The sequence below is a fragment of the Cibotium barometz genome, chromosome 13, assembly GCF_041138505.1.
Source record: "Cibotium barometz isolate CiBa-2024 chromosome 13, ASM4113850v1, whole genome shotgun sequence".
In the NCBI taxonomy this organism is placed as follows: Eukaryota; Viridiplantae; Streptophyta; class Polypodiopsida; order Cyatheales; family Cibotiaceae; genus Cibotium; species Cibotium barometz.
This window is the reverse complement of record NC_141058.1, coordinates 58,555,011-58,575,017: the sequence shown is the minus strand read 5'-3', so window position 1 is coordinate 58,575,017 and position 20,007 is coordinate 58,555,011. Positions and strand designations below refer to the sequence as shown.

The 20,007-nt window shown below is 47.8% G+C and overlaps 1 protein-coding gene across 5 annotated transcripts in view; it reads left to right on the top strand.

The window, feature by feature from the left end:
- LOC147632877 (uncharacterized) overlaps positions 1-20,007 on the top strand; it is a 127,320-nt gene that overhangs the window by 60,135 nt on the left and 47,178 nt on the right. The window lies entirely within an intron of this gene.

Here is a 20,007-nt window from a genome sequence, read left to right as displayed (position 1 = left end):
TTTATGCCCTTGTTGCTGTCAGTCCATAAAAAGAAAACTATGTAATATAACTTGGTCGGTTGTTTTTTTAGCAGCCAATCATCCTATCTTTGCCCAACCGATATGTAGGACATATCTCCGTGTCCTGCTAGCTGATCAATGACGAGTCTCCATACAAGGCGGTAATGGGCTCCCAAATGCCATCGTCTTTGTGCTTGTGGAAATGACAATGGTCTGCCTTCAGTTGATATGACATCTCCCACCTTGCAAATTCCTTTTCGTGCTAAAAAATAAGCTTTTCTCAACTCACCGACAACCAATGGCGTATCAAATGCTCTGCTCCGATGCAAGTAGGGGCAGCTTGGGATTTTTCCTTTTACCAAAATATCCCAATAGGAAAGATTCCAATGCCGAAATGAATCAACTTTGTAACACGTACTCATTGCAACCAGTATCCGTGCCCATGGTTGTCCTTCTACGAAAGTTATTATCATGGTACTTTTGTGAGCCATTAGATGGTAATGCACATTCAAGATATTTAGTCTGCCATACATTTTAGGGCTGCAAACATGCTCCATTTTTGGTAGCCTCAAAGCCTTATTATGAGAGCTAGTTTTCCATAATAGTTCCGTTGTTGATGACATGAATGTGTCAGTCGATTTTTTGTCACAAATCGACTACAAGTAGAACTGTATGTAAGCCATTATGATGGATTGTACTATTCGCAACCTGACATGCAAAGGCTATGTAGACAAGTGCTAGTAATCAACCTTTTGTTTTAACTTGAACATTAACTTTAGAAAGTCGAAGCACTTACCACTAAAACAGGCGGATTAGCATAGTATACTCTGGCCAGGAGATATACTACCCCCAAGCCAAGCATTTCGGATACCCTTTGGGTTGGAACCTATCTTTCAAAGAAACAGTTGAATGGGTGCTCACAAAACCTCGCTGTTGTCCCAAACAATTGCAAAACATCCATAATCATTGTCAAATCCCTTGGAGTATGTGCCTATGCAACCATTGATAAACTGCTTGGCTGTACTAGTCCATCTAATTTTCCTTCCCGAGTAAGAATATCCATATACATGAGTAGAGTACGAGTGGCAATTGCATACAATATTGCACCATGGTTGTTTCCGGTCCTTGTATCGGGGTCCAGGTTCGTATGGTATGGACCGGACCACACCGGTACGGATTTTATTTTTTTTTCAAATTCTTTTTTTTTTTCGGTGGTGAGCGTTTTTTACCCTTTTTTTGACTGTTTTTTCAGCTGTTTATGGCTGTTGATCATTTTGGACTGATGGGCATTCTGACCATTTTTTAAATTGTTTTTTCAGCCGTTTATGGTTGTTGGAACTTTTTGCATAAGTCTTCTAGGCTCTAGCACTCAAGCCTTCAAGCACTCTCTCTCAAGTCTCTCTGAAGCACTCTCTCTCTCTCTCTCTATCACATATTCCTTATGGTACTGGTTGGAGCTAGACAGATCTGCATTGCATTCTTGTATACCCTCTAGCAGTAGTGCTCCATCCATCACACCCCCCCACTAGCTCAGTACTTTCATAGTTTATTTCATGTTCATTTTTTTCTGGACATCCGGAAGACATTGACAGTTGTACATTGATTTGTCTCATAGGTCGAGTTCGGCCTCTAGTAGGGGTTAATAGAGCTTTCTTTCTTTCTCTTGTTGCATCTTTCTTACTCTTCGCCGTCTGCATCTTTCTCTCTGTTCACCCCCCTTTCCCCACCCGCCCTTGCTCAGGCCCCCAAGGCAGCAACATAATCCTATTTGCTGCTACTTGCCTCTCCACTTGCAGCTGGCCATCTATGGGAGCCACCAGCTGAGGACCAAAATCAGTACTAGAAGGGGGACCCCTTCAATCCAACATGGACAGCTCGTCGGCAACAAGGACTAGTGGTGAGAAGGAGAGGAAACAAAACTCGATTTGGGCGAGCACACAAAAGATCGGCGACCCCCATATCAAAACATGCCTGACCACCATGAGAGAAGATTGCACGGAAGGCAGGGAAGTGGGCAGTGTACAGAGATGGGAGGGGGATCGTCACTGAGCGACTTGCCCAATGATGGTGCGAGACCTATGAGACCAAGCTAGAGACTGCGGTTTGGAATTGCAATGGTGGCTTGAGGACAGATGCAGGTCTGTTCGAGGAGACATTCAGAGGGAGAGACTTGGTCTTATACACAGAGACACATCAGTGCCAAGGGAGCCGGCTTCCAGAGGTGAGAGGATACAGATGGGAGTCTGTTTACCGCCCACATCCACGCACAGTAGGGGGCACCCGGGGATCGGGGGGGGGGGTGGGGGGTCCTATACTATACAGGGAGGAGCTTCAACATGTGATACAGGTGGTCGGATGGGATGAGGCCGCACGGTTTTTGTGGGTGAGGATCTTGATAGAGAGGGCCCGAGACATCTACCTTGCAGTGTGCTACTTTGCACCCTCAAATTCTAAATATGCCACCCATGGAGAGTCCCCGTACCTGCCCCTTTATGATGACATTATGAAGTTTTCCAGTCTAGGGGACATCCTCCTGGCTGGAGACTTCAATGCCCACACCGTAGGTGCACAGGTACCCTTCTTTGAGACAGATGATCCCATGTACTAGGAGATTGACATGGTGGGTACGGATCTGGAGCGGACATCACAGGATACAACAGTCCACACAAAATATGGAGAGTATCTCTTAGCCCTCGGTGGGGCTCATAGGCTAGCCATTTATAATGGCCTGGCTAGATGACCTGGCTAGATGGCCTAGATCCAAGTCCTTCACCTCCTACCCCTTCGGACATGGAGCTAGTACAGTGGACTATCTAATGGGATCCCTCTCTTTGATCCCACTCATTCCGGAGTTTACCATCTCACCTCGCTCCATCGGTGTTGCAGCCGACCATGCATACCTAGCCTTCTCCCTCACATGCTGATACACCATCCAACCACCTTCTTTGCCCCATCACCGTCCGAGATACCACTTCACCAGAGAGACCTCTTCCATCTATTCTGAACACGTCTACTGCATCCTCTCTGACCTCGACCCCCACATCCCACTTGATGAGCTTACCACACACCTCTCAGCCACCCTCCATTAGTCCGCTGTAGTCGCCTTCGCGCACTCCAGAGCCACCCCTACATCACCAGGAGGGACTGTCCCACTGAACAACTGGTACGACGAGGAATGTCGTGATACCCGAGCCCGTCTACATCAGGAGATGGCGCTAGGATCCACCACTCACCAGCAAGCGCGATTGATCTTTCGACGTCTCGCACAGAGAAAGAAGAGAGCGTGCCTAGCCAGGCTTGAGCAAGAGCTATACCAGCTATTTCTTGGAAGGGATTGTAAGGAGGCTTGGAGGATCTTCCAGGATGATCGCCTTCCGACTCCGATTACTTCACCCAGCATCTGACACACCTATGCCACCTCTCTCTACCATGCCCCCGAGCAGTCACCTCTCCCCCATCCACCCAAACATCGTCCCCCACACTCTTCCTTCTTTCACCTCAGCATGGTTGGAGATGCTATTGACAGGATGCAGACTGGGAGAGCACAGGATCATGATGCACTTCTCACCAAGCATTTCTCCCATGCTAGGGACACGTCAGCCCCTTTACTGGTTCACATGTTTAAAAGGGCTCTATGTGAGGGCTTCCCCGTCAGTTGGTCATCGAATACTATTGTACTTATCTTGAAAGCAAGTGACCCCATGGATGCCAACAACTATAGGACTATCATGATTGGTCACACCTTGGCCAAGATTTATGATTCGATTTTGGAGCATGAGCTTAGTAGATTGTCCGAGGAGCAGAGACTCAGAGCACCGGGGCAGGCAGGCTTCAAGAGCATAGTAGCAACGGAATGGGAACGGGAATGGGAACGGAACGAAAGCACCACCAGGAGAATGGGAACGGGAACGGGAAAAAGGGGGAACGGGAACGAGGGGAACGAAAACAGGGAACGACCTAGATAATTCCTAGAAATGATAATAAATCTTAACATACAATGCTCATTTATATAACCAAATTAGTGCACCACACAATTTGCATGGCTAGATACTAACATTGAACATATCTCACAAGTCAAAATAAATTAGCCTACATGTGACATCATACATGACATAAGTGACAAAAAGCACAAAATGTGGCCCATGGCCTAGATAAAAGAAACAAACGAAGCCCAGAGTCCAAGCCTCAAGGTGACATGCAAATAGTAAGGGGATATCATGCATGGCTACTGCCAATGATGCCATCAAGGAGACTATCATCTATGCCATCCAAGAAAGCCATATCATCAAGACCAACATCTGCAGCATCCAAATCTTCAACCCCATCCGACCAGGATCTGCAAGTCCATGTGTCTCCTCATCATCCGAGGACTCCTCATCAAGCGATACTCTAGTTACACCTGCACTATTGTATGGTGCCTCCATCTGGGGTCCTAGCTTATACCACAGGAGGAGACAGAGGAGAGAGCCGGCGGAGACAGATACAGAGGAGGTATATGATGGGTGGAAGCTGATGGAGAGGCCCCTAGTGGCGATGATCTCACGCATGATTAGGAGTAAGCCATCAGTGCCACATGAGATTGTGTGGGCAGAGATGGAGGTTGCACCGATAGTGACAGAGGCTCTGTTCTAGACAGTGACATATTGGCACAGGCTATGGGAGCTTCCACTTGATAGATACCCCCGGCTAGCCCTGGAGTCCTCGAGAGAGTTGACACTTGAGGGAGATACAGAGTGTTGGTATGCATAGGTAGGCACTTGGTTTGGCATGCATGGTATGCAGATGGAGGCACTCCCCCCATTCTAGTAAAGCATAGAGGCCTCATCATTTGTTCTTAGCCGCACAGAGCGGAGCAGGGTTATCAGGAAGGACATTGTCAGATTGGATACTCAAAGGACATGGAGTTCACCTAGTCGTCCACTGGGGACGAAGATGGCCTTCTACACAGATCACCTCCTATGCCTGACAGATGATAGGTTCATCATCCGCCCACGCTACATGGACACACACCTATCCTTTGGGGTGAGATGTGCGATCGGCCGGATCCGCACCTCTTCCCACCAGCGTAGAGTGGAGATTGGTAGATATGGGCCTAGGGCAGCCGCACCAGAGGACAGGATATGCCAGCTTGTCACACAGAGCCCGAGATAGAGGATCATTACATATGCCGATGCCCTGTATACTATGAGATTCTGGGGAGGTTCCACTGCCTCTTCCGAGTTGGGTTCGGACCACTTTCCAAGATCATGGACTTCCCGGATTAGAGATGCATGGGACTTTTTCTTCTAGAGCTCTGTAGACACAGGGAGTCCTTAGTGAGTTTTAGATCAGTTGTACTTGCTTGAGGACCAGCACAGAGCTCTCTCACTGACTTCTTCCATACTAGCACTCGGAAGGCCGATCCACCCATCATACCCAGACCATAGGCTAGTGCAGGAACTTGGCCGAGAGATGTGACACTCGACAGAGCCATTGAGTTATGCAAAGCTCGACGCCCCAGACCCCATGGCCCTCGCCCATGGCCACGCCACCACAGGAGGATCCGAGCCATCATCTCCCATCATCGCACGACCTTCTCGCGCCAGCTAGTCTAATCGCGATCAAAAGACAAAGCGACGATCGTGTTTGCTTGGCGATGGACCCCAGAATTTCGAGACGTCCACTGAAGCGTGCTGGTCCAATGAAGGCTTGGTGCTTTCCCCAACCATAGTCCTTCTCTCTTCGTTGGCAGCCTGCAAGAAGGCTTCGAATTCTCGATTTGGGCCTTCTTCTCCAAGGCTCTTCGCGCTCCGTTTTACCAGCACCATGTCACAGCGGCCCATGAGGGATGTATTAGGGTGATATGAGAGCTCTCTACCCATGTACCTAGATCAGATTTTATAGTTCTAGATTTTTGTTATCTTTCTTTATTACTATTTTGTACCCAAGATGATGTACCTCATGGATATGATGTAACCTTTTGGTCTCATAGGTCATTTTGGCCTTTTGAAGACGTTAATACAACTTTCTTTCTCTCAAGCACTCAAGCCTCAAGCACTCTCTCTCTCTCCGTCACCGAGAGATAGCAGCTATCCGGATGGGACACCAGATGGAGACACAGGAGAGGCTAGCTCGCTTTTATTCAAACTCAGGGTACATGTTCACGCCACTCACAGCCTCAGCATTGGCGATGTATGATATCTTATATCCCTGTTATGGCACTGGATGGAGTTAGACATAGATTTGCATAGCATGCTTGTACTACCCCTTCAGCATATAGAGATGCATCTTGCCTTAGCACTCCATCCACATGCCCACCCCCCTTTATATTGTTTGTATATGGGCTCCACCGATCCATGATGCTTCACAGTTGTATCTAGACACATGCACACTTTTTCTTTTCTTTCTTTTCCTTTTCTTTCTTTTTCTTTTCTTCCGATGACCGGAAGAATACAGTTGTATTATTTTTTGTCTCATAGGCCGACTTTGGCCTCTCGTAGACGTTAATATCTCTCTCTCTCTCTCTCTCTCTCTCTCTCTCTCTCTCTCTCTCTCTCTCTCTCTCTCTCTCTCTCTCGCATGGATGTAGCGCGCCTGATGGTTACTATGCGCTTGATGGATGTAGTGTGGCTGTCCGCTTGGCATGTGTGCAGTGCCCTCTGCTTGCCTGCCTGCCCGCCATCTGATCTGTCCTGCTCTGTGCACACCCACCAGCGCTGTGCGCCCTCTGCCTGCCTGCTTGGCCGCCCGCCATCTGAATTGTCCTGCTCTGTGCGCACCCACCTGCGCGCAGCGTGCCTGCCTGCCATTTGTCCTGCTCTGTGCGTAGGTAGTTACCCTTGCTGCCCTTTTCCCACCCACCCTTGCTCAGGCCCCCAAGGCAGCAACTAGGGGGAAACATGTCTCAATCATAGGAGGGAGAGAAGGATGGTGAAACCGTCTTTCACACCCCCATGAAGGCACCAAATGCTTACCGTAGAAGAATGAGGGAAGGGATAATGTCCCCTGGCTCACGAAGGCTTGCAAAGATGGCTCGATGAGATGAGGCCCTTTATGAGGAGATACAACTGCACATAAGGACAGAGATGAGCACCATGCGACAAGAGCTTGAAAAGGAATGGATTGAGCAGATGCATGCCCAAAAGAAAGTGATTACGAAACATCGAAGGAAGAGATATATGCCGAATTGAAGGGAGAAATGCAAGCCCAAGTACGAGTTGAGATGGAATTAGCCCAAGCCTTGATGCACACGGAAATGAAAAAAGAGATGCAGAAATGGAAGGATGACATGCTCCGGGAGATCGGCACAACAATTTCATCGTATGAAGGCACCTTGAAGACATGTATGGCTGACTGCGAAAAAGACATCACAGAAATGCAAAACGCTTTGGAATCATGTAAGGCAAAAGTGGCTGTGGGTGAGAAGGAAATGCATTCATGGGCTGAAATAGCCAGTGCCACAAAGAAACAAATTGAGGAAGTAAGCCCATGGATTGAAGTAGTAAAGAAGCAGAAGATACACCAGTCAATAAAGTAGAGGTGATGAATGCTACATTGGAAGAGGAAGCCAAGAGACGGGCACGTGTCTTACATGTACGCGTTGTTGGTTGGGAAGATAAGGGGAATCCTCAAGAGGATGCAAAAGCTCTTGCAACAAAAATTGGAGCCACTGATGTACCCATTGCTGGAGCATGGTGAGTAGGCAGAAATGAAACCATGGTGAAGATATTGATCATCATCAGGTTTGGTTACTTGGAGAAGAAGAAGGCCTTCCTCTCCAAAAGGATGGCCCTTAAGGGGGAAAAGATTTATTTGGATGAGGACCTTACACCGGCACAGATAGCACACTGGAAGGAACACATACAGCGTGTGCTTGAGGCAAGGAAAGAGGGAAAATGGGCGGTATACAGAGATGGCCAAGTCATCATTACAGAGAGGAGGCCCGCCTGACGGTGCGCAGCCTATGAGACTTGTGATTCACGGTGTGGAATTGCAATGGAGCCCTTAGAATAGATGCACGATACTTTGAGGATATTTTTAGACACAATGATATTGCTATGTATACAGAGACCCATCAGTGCACAAACAAGAGGCTTCCTAACGTGCGGGGTTATAGATGGGAATCAGTGTTCCGCCCTTAGCCACGCACAGAGGGAGGTACCAGAGGATTTGGAGGAGTGGCAGTAGTTTTCAGGGAGGAGCTTCGTGACAAAATACATGTGATACATAGAGATGCAGATGCGAGGTACATGTGGGTCCGAGTATGCAGAGAGGGGCTTTGTGAGCTATATGTGGTGGTATGCTACTTTCCCCCAACCCACTCCAGGTTTGCACCATCAGGAGAGTCGCCCTATACTCCACTATATGATGATATCATGAGGTTTGCCACCATGGGAGAGTGTGGAGTGCGTGTGGGAGCATATCTTGATACAAAGTTATACACCCACTATTGGGCACTGATGACGTTAGTGGGGATGTAGTATCTAGTACATACTATGCATAATGGAGTTGATAGTTATATAGTCTTGTGGGTTGACTACCATGAGTATATAACATGCACGTTCCTAAAAGGTGAATTTGGGCATGTTCCTAGATTCATCTAGTTATATATATATACTATTGGGAGACTTTAATGCATGTACAGTCACAGAGCAGATAGAGCTGTATGATACTTAGGAGGCTATGTACCGGGAGATCACGGCAGAGGATGTAGGGTTGCAAAGATCAGCACAGGATGAGGGGGAGATTATATGTGCATCAGAGCTTGGATGACCGCATTTGTCAGCTATGCTACCAGGAGGCAGAGACAGAGGAGCACTACATTTGCTGATGTACAGTCTACTATGATATCCGAGGGAGATATTGCTGCCTCTTCTGAGAGGGTTCTGGGCCATTACGCAAGGTCATGGAGTTTGAGGATCAGAGATGCCTGGGATTGTTCCTACTTGAGCTCATGAGACACAGAGAGACTCTCTTGGCAGATAGGAGACCAAGCCATGATGTACCTACAGAGAGGATCCTGACAGATTTTTAGCACCAGTACCAGCAGTCCAACCCACACACCTCCTGATACCTCCTCCTCCATCGGGCACACACCTCCTGATACCTCCTCCTCCATCGGGCCATCAAGACACCAGCCTCGCTTCCAGGGAGTCACCATTGATAGAGCAGTGGTCTGATGTCGTGCTCGTTGGACACTCCCACCAGGATCCCGACCACGGCATCCTCACCATTGCCGGATCAGAGCCACTATTGTTGGGCATCGGAGGCGCCTACCTTGCTTCTACGACGTCTCCATCCTAGACAGCCCCATGGCGGAGATACTTGATCTGAGGAGACGGCAGGACTTCAACTGATCAGCGTACATGGATCTACTTGATATACATTTTCCAGTATTTTCTACTCAGTATCATCTAGGAGTCTTACTTAGTTCTTATAATTGGAAGATAGTCAGTTTATTGTACTTTTCAGTTTCATTTGGTTGTTCTCTTTGATGGGACAATAAATTTAGATGTACTCTTAGTTTTGGTCTCATAGGCCATTATGGCCTCTTAGAGACGTTAATATATCATTTTATTTCATTTCATTTCTCAAGCATTCAAGTCCTCTCTCTCTCTCTCCTTAATGGGGGATTTCAATGCACGGACACAGAGCCGACAGTGCGACATTTATGATTTCGAGCACCCCGAGGTGATGCACACACTAGAGGTGGAGGACACGGGAGCTTGCAGGGTGTCTGAGGACATGGGGCTGGATAACACCAGATATGGTCATCACTTACTTGAGCTGGGAGTGTGACACCATCTCGTTATTTATAACGGGATGAGACAGTGGCAGGATTCGGGAGCACTGACATGCTTTCCATGATCGGGGGCGGGGAGGGGAGGGAGGGGGGTAAGCACAGTGGACTACATCATGGGGTCCATGGAGACCACACAGGCAGTGACATCTTTCACCATCCCCCCCTGTCCTATTGGTGTAGATCACAGGTACCTCTTACTGTCATTGGCGAGCTCCACACCACCACCCACACAGCCCACACAGGCATCGCATACAACTCTCTACTTCACCCATGACTTGGCAGACATATATGAGCATCATGTATATGACGGGCTATTCTAGATGGAGCCCCTGTCACCTCTAGACACACTCACCACCCAGTTGTCATCTCTACTACATACGGCCGCCACCCGCAGCTTCCCCATCATACACACATTGCACACACAGATAGATCTGGGAGCATGCCCCAAAATCGGTGGTATGATGATGAGTGCAAAGAGCTATATAGACACCTCCGTGCCCAGAGAGCACTGGGGACCATTACACAGAGACAGGCGAGCCGACAGATGAGGATCCTCACACGCCGTAAGAGGCGTGCATATGAGGAGGCACAGTACTGGGATATATACCACCTACTCATGAGCAGAGATGCAGCCACTGCATGGCATAGGATGAGAGAGCCTCGCCCTCGTACCCTGATTGAGGATCCACACACATGGCACACACATGCAAAGAGCCTCTACCATATCCCTCAACAGCCGCCCATACCACAGCCACAGGAATCCCGCCCTACCACCTCTACTCTCTTTACCGCCTCGATGGTAGAGAGAGCTATCCGTCGGTTACAACATGGGAGATTGGCTGACCACATAGGTATACAGAGTGAGCATCTTATTTATGCAGCTGACACACTGGGACCCTTTGTTGCTCACCTCTTTAATAGGGCACTAGTGGAGGGCCTACCAGCTGAGTGGACTATGCACACCATCGTGCCTCTCCACAAAGCGGGAGACATGCTAGACCCCAGCAACTACAGGACTATCATGATTGGTCATACATTGGCCAAACTTTATGGCGCAGTGCTCGAGCCAGAGTTGAGCTCATATGCAGAGAAGGAGGGACTGCGAGCACCAGGGCAGGTTGGATTCCGACGAGCTTTCTCCACTATTGACCATATATTCACTCTGAGATGTCTGATTTAGGGCGCGGGAGAAGAGATTATACTGCTGCTTTGTGGATTTCCGCAAAGCATTTGACACGGTGCCACGAGAGAGACTCTTCGAGCGCCTACAGTCCTTGGGGATCCCATTAGAGATGGTTTGGGGCATCTATGCTTTATATGAGCAGGTCTTCGGGCGCATACGATGCCCCGGGGGGCTATTTGATATTATTGCTAGCACCATAGGTGTGAAGCAAGGATGCCCACTCTCTCCTACACTATTTGGGCTATACATCGATGAGGTGGCTGACTTCATTGGTGGTCACGATGGTGGGGACGGGGTAGACATCTCAGGTACCAGAGTCCACGTTATGCTATATGCAGATGATATTATTCTGGTCTCTAAGTCGCGGATGGGACTACAGCACCATCTCCATGTACTCGATGACTTCTGCACACAGAGGGGGCTTACAGTGAACCTTGGGAAAACCAAGGCCATGATTTTCCACACCTCAGGGCCGGTTCGACGACATGCCATCTTCACAGTAGTAGGCGGATAGGTAGAGGTGGTAGACTCATATGTGTACTTGGGGATTACATTTATGACTCCGCCAGGAAGATTTACTATGGCACAGGCAGCCAGGGATAGACTCACACGAGGGTATGCAGCTCTGGCCATGCTAGAGAGAGAGTGTCACCAGGCACACTTCCAGGAGCCCCGCACGAAGGGGTGGTTGTTTGACACACTAGTCACCCCTGCTTTGATGTATGCTGCAGCAGTATGGGCACCTGGGCTCACCACCTCCACATGGTCTCAGATAGAGAGGCCTCAGATTCTCATGCTCTCACGGATGATCCGTAGCAAATCCTCCGTCCCACATGACATTGTCCGGACGTAGTTTGCTGCACCTCCTATGCTAGTAGAGGCCCTCTTCCAGACGATCCTCTTCATACAGAGGATCAGAGATATGCCATTAGATCGACTCTCACAAAGAGCTTTTGAGGCGTCCAGGGAGCTCGCAGAGAGTGGAGATAGGAGATCATGGTATTCACAGATGATACAGTGGCTCACTCAGCATGGTCTTGACATAGATCACCTGCCACCTTTCGAGTATGATATACAACACATCCAACTCTCTAACAGTGAGAGGAACAGAGTCCTTCGGTAGGATTTATGGCAACGGTACACTCAAGAGACTTGGATTACACCTAGTCAGCCTCTACCGCCGAAGATGCTATACTACAGAGATCAGTTTATGCGTATCTCAGCAGATGGATTCATACAGAGACCTGGATACATGGATGTGTACATGCCTCACAGTGCTCGAGTGGTGATTGGCCTACTCAGAGTGTCATCACACCAGCTTGAGATTGAGGCAGGTAGGGCAGCACGGATCCCCAGAGCAGAGAGGATATGCAAACTATGCTAGGAGGAGGTTGAGAGTGAGGAACATTATGTATGCAGATGCAGAGCATATAGTGTCATTAGAGAGAGATACACCACCATCTTCAGTGGACATCCCTCACTCCGCCAGATCATGGAGTCCGTAGACCAGCGTAGATTTGGCCAGTTCTTGCTAGAGACACAGCGCGACAGAGAGACACTGCTACGGACTGATACCACAAGGAGAGGTGGGCGATAGCTCTAGCTCACTGATTTCTTCCAGAGATCTATCCCAGTGCCTATCCTGACACAGGAGGGGGTTACACTTCAGCGCGCTACGGACCTCCCAGCCAAACGGAGACCGAGAGCACTAGGCTACCAGCCTCCCAGACTACATCAGAGGGAGATCATAGAGATATGGGCTCGACATCAGCACCATATCCAGGAGCGGCTAGCTCACTTACACTCACAACCGGAGATTATGCTCCGAGGTATTTTTGCCTCGCCATCGCCTATGTATCACATATTACACCCCCATTATGGTACTGGTTGGAGCTAGATAGATCTGCATTGCATTCTTCTATACCCTGCGCATATAGGTTGCATACTGAGCCTCTAGCAGTAGTACTCCATCCATCACACCCCCCCACTAGCTGAATACTTTCATAGTTTATTTCATGTTCATTTTGTCCTTTTTTTTTTCTGGACATTGATTTGTCTCATAGGTCGAGTTCGGCCTCTAGTAGACGTTAATACAACTTTCTTTCTTCTCTCTCTCTCTCTCTCTCTCTCTCTCTCTCTCTCTCCCTTCCTGCATTTCGCCCCCTCCTTCTCTTCGCTTATCTCTTTCCACCGGCCTTCTCTGTCTTCGCATCACCCACCCTCTGCATTTCGCCCCCCCCTTTCTTTTCGCATCACCCACCCTGCATTTCGCCCCCCCCCCTTTCTCTTCGCTTATCTCTTTCCACCGGCCTTCTCTCTCTTCGCTTCACCCACCCTCTGCATTTCGCTCCCTTCCTGCATTTCGCCCCCCCCCCCCCTTCTCTTCGCTTATCTCTTTTCACCGGCCTTCTCTCTCTTCGCATCACCCACCCTCTGCATTTCGCCCCCCTTTCTTTTCGCATCACCCACCCTGCATTTCGCCCCCCCCTTTCTCTTCGCTTATCTCTTTCCACCGGCCTTCTCTCTCTTCGCTTCACCCACCCTCTGCATTTCGCTCCCTTCTTGCATTTCGCCCCCCCCCCCCCCCCCCCCCCCCCCTTCTCTTCGCTTATCTCTTTCCACCGGCCTTCTCTCTCTTCGCATCACCCACCCTCTGCATTTCGCTGCCCTTCCCCACCCACCCTTGTTCAGGCCCCCAAGGCAGCAACATAACTCTCTCCTGCACCTGTAGCTGAGCATCTTGTAGGTCGCATTTTTTGAGTCTCCCCCAAAGGGGAGAGGGTACCCTTGAGGGGGGACTCCTTCCACCAACAGCCCTCTCCTTTATCAGCAGCAACACATGGAAAGTAAGAAGTCTTTTGCCTCAGTCACCGCTTCACGATTACCGCCCATTCCTCCACCCGTGAGAAAGCCGACACCATGGGAAGCCTACCTCATGCAAGAACTGAAGAAACTCCAGGGAGAATTAGCAGCACTGAAACACGAGACTATCAAGAAAGATGAACAAATCAACGAACTGAAAGTACAAGTGCAAGCCATGAGGACGAAGCAAGAGGAAGCACGAGAAGGACCCATACCTACAACACTACAAACAGAAATGACAAACCATGTTTCAAAGGTAAATTCAGTTAACTCACAAGATTTTGTTAAAGAAGTCATATCAGCGGTCAAAGAAAAGGAACGAATGGAAAGTAACAAAAAGGTAATCAGAGTCGGTGGTCTTCCTCAAGGCTGGGATAGGGCAGACATAGCTCAAGAGCTTCGAGAAGACTACATATTAGATACAGATGTACTTACAGCACAACTGAGCAAAGTAGTCCCCTTCGTGGACTTAGGAGACCCTATCTCTATTATAGTAAAGGGTACACAGGCAAAAGTCTCCTATATGGACAACAATGAGAAAATAGCAGTGATGAAGCAAACAAGGTCTCTCCAAGGGACAAAGGTATGGATAGCTGATGAACTCACCCCGCTACAACTCAAGAACAAATCGGCAGAGCTGAATAAAGTTAAAGAAGCAAGAAAGAATGGCAAATGGGCAATATACAGAGGAGGACAAGCAATCATTAAAGAATTCCGTACCCCACCCCCCTCAAGGGCAAATCCATCCATGGATGAAATATAGCTATTTTTATTTTGAACCTCAATTTCGAACTAGATGCAATAGAACCCATTGTAATTTAAACTCTTAAGAGTCTTAAGAGTTCATTTTGAGTTATTTTTTTTCCAGTTTTATGCCTCTTTGGCATCGATACCCAGAGTGGAATGTAAATGGATGTACCTGATCTGTCCCATAGGTCGGATTCGGCCTCCCGTGGACGTTAATATAACTTTCTTTCTTTCTTCTTTCTCTCTCTCTCCGTCGAAGCTCTCTCTTTCTTGTTTCTCCATCATGTGGCATGCAAATGAAGCATTTGAGTTGCATGCAAGCATTGTATTGACGGGTGACCAGTTTGGCTCTAGGAAATGGCAATGTAGATATTGCAACAAAATCTACACTAGCTCTAGCAGCTGCCTCCTTGCCCATGTACCCTAGTTAGGTGGACATGGCATTGCAGCATGCAAGGTCGTGCAGCAGGATGGTCGAAATATGGTTGCACAATTCTATCTGATGGATGGAGTGATAGAAAGAGGAGGGGCATCATCAATATTCTTGTGGCATGCCCTCTTCGTAGCTACTTTTTGCGGGGCGTTGATACGGGAAAGGGTGGAGCAAAAACCTCGGGGGAGGTAATCTTCCAACACATTCACCACTTTGCACTCATGACTTGTCGGTGCTTACTCGTGTAGGTTGGTTCCACGAATGTGGTGCATGGTTTTTTTTCCTTGGGAAAAAGATCCTTCTATTAGTTAACAAAAAACAGCCACGAAGGGCTAAATACAACCATGAATGACTAGATACAACCTCACCTCCATTTACGGGGCGGTGATCAAAGAATCAAAGGTGGAGGAAGATGTACTTCTCCTCAGGCTGGCCGCTTCATGAGGAGAAGGCAATCTCATACAAGGGGAGGGGGGGAATAACCATAGAGGTGGTCTGTAGTATCAAGTGGGATCACCACCTCTAACTGTGAGAAAAGGGCTATGCCGCCAAAGCTTCGTGCCGCTTCCGCATGTGGTCAGAGCCACCTTGCAACTTCCTCCATTGACTGCAGAGGGTATGAATGATGTCGAGCCAATTGCTCTTGAAGGACTCCGCAGGTGGAGTGTGGGTACCCTTGATGGCTTTGCTGCATCGAGCTCTCCATTTGTGCCAGGCTGCAATGCTACTACAAAACTCCCATCACTGACAACGCATCAAACTGCGCAAGATGGGGCACTTGGTGGAGGTGGAGTTTTCCTCCATTGTGTGGACTCCATGCACCTCTCATTGTATTGACTTGCTCATGGAGGACATGGGCAAGTTGGGATGGGTGAAGGTCATAATGGAAGAAGCGAACTCCATTGTGACATTCTTTACGAAAAAGGTGAAGGCGCTCGCTATCTACCGCGATAATTGCAAGATCGAGTTAAAGAATCCCTCCATGACGCGGTTAGCGAGTAGTGCCCAATGATGGTCAATTTAAGTTCCATTAGCAGCTCATCAACTACAATGATCAAAGGGGACAAGCATTCACTTCCTAGTGCTTGTAGCCGTAGGCTTGCCATCCCCCAAATCTTTTTGTACTTTGAACTTTCTATTACCTAATCTCATGAGTCACGCCTTTTTTTGAGGCTTATGCTCTTTGTATGGTCATTGTAGTTTTGTTTTCAATGAAAATTTTGTTATTGACATCTTTGTCTAGACTCCTAAATTTTAAAAGTATGAAAATATTTTTTTTTGTGTGTTTTTTTAACGTACTTGAAAAATCCGGGTCTTCGGAAACTCGTACCTTAAACGTACTGTATTGTACATAACGTACGTACCTTACAACTATGCATTGCACTTAGTGGGCAGCCTTGTCTAACTTATTTTCCCAAAGTCCCGGATGATGATAATCCTTGCCCAATGATGCATCTAGATGTGTTGCCTGCATACAACTAGTAAATTATTTCTGTCATTTGCGGACCAAACCCCAAACGTTTCATAGTGGCTACAATAAAGTCCCAATGCAGTGTACCAAATGCTTTGGCAATGTCTCTCTGTAGTAACAACACCTCTTGATCAATATATTTGGCATACTCCATTCCCACATAAGCATTACATATATTGTCTATTATTTGTTGTCTAGGAATGAACCCATATTGGGCAGGATGCAATTCTTTGCTAAGCACATTGGCTTTTTTATTGGAGTTCATCTTTGTCACCAATTTGTATAACACTGGCATTAAAGTGATAGGTCTCTAATCAATCAAATTTAGGCATACATTCTTTCTTGGAGCCAATTTCACTGGGCCCTCATGCCAAGAATCAGGCATCCCTCTTTGTAACCATGCAACATTTATCATTGCCGATAAAATGTCTTCCAATTCCTCTCAAAAATATTGAAAAAATTCCATAGTCAATCCATCCCATCCTAGTGACTTCAACTCACCTAGTTTGGTAAGAGCACTTTGCAATTCCATGTTCGTGAAAGGGGATTCCAAATGTGTAGCTTCTTGTTGATTTAAGAATTGGTCACATTTATAAGCATCCTGACTTTCGTTTTCAACTCTGCTCGTGAGAAGTGTCCTGGTGTAGCAAAGACTGATTGGAAATGTGCCACACATTCCCTTTCAAGATCATTTACATTGTTGGTCCACTGACCATCAGTCTTTTGTACACGATGTATACTTTGGTTTTGTCTCTTAGCTTGTAAAGGCTTTTGCCTAGCTCATATTTGCCATTATTTCAATTTCTTTTGATTGTTGGAATCTATCATATATCGTGCATTTAAAAGCTTTTCTTCTTCCTCTTGATTCAGTTGCCTTGTTGGTGCAATGCTTGCTCATCTACTTTGTAGTGGTTTATTTCCTTTCTTTGCCCTTGCGCGCGCGCGCGCGCACACACACACACACACACACACACACACGTGTGTGTGCGGGTGTATAGGTACATGTGTGTTTGTGTGCGTGAATGCCCAAGTTCAGGTCACCAGGGATCAGTTGCTTTCTCATGTTTCATGCATAGTATCCCGGGAAAAGGCACTCGATATGGAACAATGCTTCACAGAGGAAGAATTGCAAGAGGCAGTAAAACAATTGGGCACTTGGAAATCTTGAGATTGGGATTGTTTAATTGTGGAATTCTTCTTGTATTTCTGGGATGATCTCAAACATGCGTTGCTTTTCATGATAAATGATGCTTGGTGTACTTGGAAAATGCCCAAATCATGGAAAGAAGGGCTTGTAAAACTTCTCCCAAAAAAAGCCGATGTGAGACCTTTGCTGATTGGCTGCTGCCAATTACTCTAATGCCCGTAGTATACAAATCGGTCGCTAGAATGTTGGTCAATAGGGTAAAAGGGGTACTTTATGTAGGCTTATACGAGGCACAATATGTTTTTGTCCCGCGTAGACATATAACGGATAACATTTCAAATGCCTTCATTGGGGTTGAATATGCAAAATATACAAAACGAGATGTGCTTATTTTGCAAGTTGACACAGAGAAGGCCTTTGACACAGTGCAATGGGATTTTATTGCAGCGACCATGTGCAAAATGGGCTTTGGAATTAAGATGTCCAATCTTATGTATTGGTTGTATCAAGGCAGTGAGGCATCATGTATTCTTGATGGTGAACTCTCTCACTCGTGGTCTTTGGGTAAGTCCAGGCGTCAAGTCCTTTGAGTGCCTTATTATATGCCATAGCAACTCATCCTCTGCTTCTATATATGGATCATCTTACCTGGCAAGGTGCCCTTCGTGGTCTTCTATTGCCATTTGGCAAGTATTTTTTTTTCTACAAAAAAGTCCTTCAATTAGTTAATGAAAAAACAGCCACAAATGGCTAAGTACAACGATGATGGGCTAGTTACAACCTCGCCTCATATAAGGGCGGGAAACAAGTGATCATAAGGGAAAGAGATGCTTCTCCTTCGACTAGCCGCTCTATGAGGAGAAGGCTATCTCATAAGGAGGGGGAAAGGGGGGGGGGTGTCACCAGGAGGTGAAACTTTTTGCAGTTGTTTTCTTTATTTACATTTCTTTATAAATATATATTTTTCTTTTCTTTCTCTTTGGTTGCTGTTGTTTTTCCCCGGGATCTCTTGGAAGGGCTTGGGCCATTGCAATGTCAGAATGGGTCAGCCAGTGGGACTTTGGACCAGTGGTTGGCTAAGCCTGAGAACTGCACTGAAAGATGAATGACAGTGTCCAGGACATGGCCACTGAATGAGGGCATAGGCCGGTTTACACTAGTAAGTGGCCGCCACCGAAATGTGAATGTATCTTGAATTCTAAGCAAATTCTGAAGTGACCATAGTGGTCAAAGATGGTCAGGACACCAGAAGGAATGCACATGACATCATCCCTAAAATCTAGGGAACTGCTATTTTTGGCAGTGTCGGAATTGAAAAGTGTTCGCGTCAGTTTGTGTGGAATGTCAAGGGGACCAAAAGCTGACAAAGGACTGTTGTGAGAATGTGAACCAGTCAGGAGATTTTTAGCCTGGAAGATTGCATGTGGAAAAGGCTTAAAAATGTGCCAAGTGTCAAATTTTGGTGCATTTTCCTCATTGAGAAGAGGGAAGCGTGGGAATTTGGGAAGAGGAGGCTCATTTGCACCCATCGTGTAGTTTTGTTGCAGGAAAACCAACATTTGTGGTGCACTCCCTTGCCCTACAACTCATGAATTGAGGGTTGAGCTTGCTCCCCACAGCCTCTCTCTCTCTCTTTCTCTCTCTTGCAGACTATGGAAATGCTCTCATCAGATAAAATCAGGTACAGTTGTGTGAATTTCATGCTTATATGCAAAGGTTAGTTGCCTCCTTGAACAGGAAAACAGGTGTAGTTGGTTCCTACACCAAAGCAGGGACGGAAGAGGGTGATAACCTCTTCAATACAATGCTGTTTCAGTGTGCAAAGGCCAAGTTGTATGCATAAGCAAGGTATGCATTTTCGGCTGTGAATGAGCGACGACTGCTGTGAATCGCCTGCGAGCCCCGCTTCTCCCCCCCCCCGCCCGCTGCTTCTCGCCATCGCGCCCCCCTCTCCCCCCCGCCAGTCCGCCTGCATTGCGCCTTCTCTCCCCCGCCTTCTGCCTCACGTCCTCCCCCGCCTCCACTCCCCCGCCTCCCTCCTCGTTTCCGCCTTCTTTCCCCCCGCCTTCTCTTCCTTCGCCACCTTCCCGTTGCCGGCCCAGCCATTCCCCCCGCCGCTTCTTGCTTCCTTCCCCTGTCTTCTTTTCCTCCGCTTCTCTAACCCCCTTCGCCTCCTTCTCCCCCCGCCTCTCTTCTCTCCCCCGCCTCCTCTCCCCCCTCCGCCTTCTCTCTCCTCCCTTTCGTCTCCCCGCTCCGCCTTCTCTCTCCTCCCTTCCTTCTCCCCCTCCTCTCGCCCCTCCGCCGTCTCTCTCCTCCCTTCCGCCTCTCTTCCCTCCCCGCCATAGCCCCCCCCCCCGCCCCGCTCCCGCTATCCTGTAGCCCT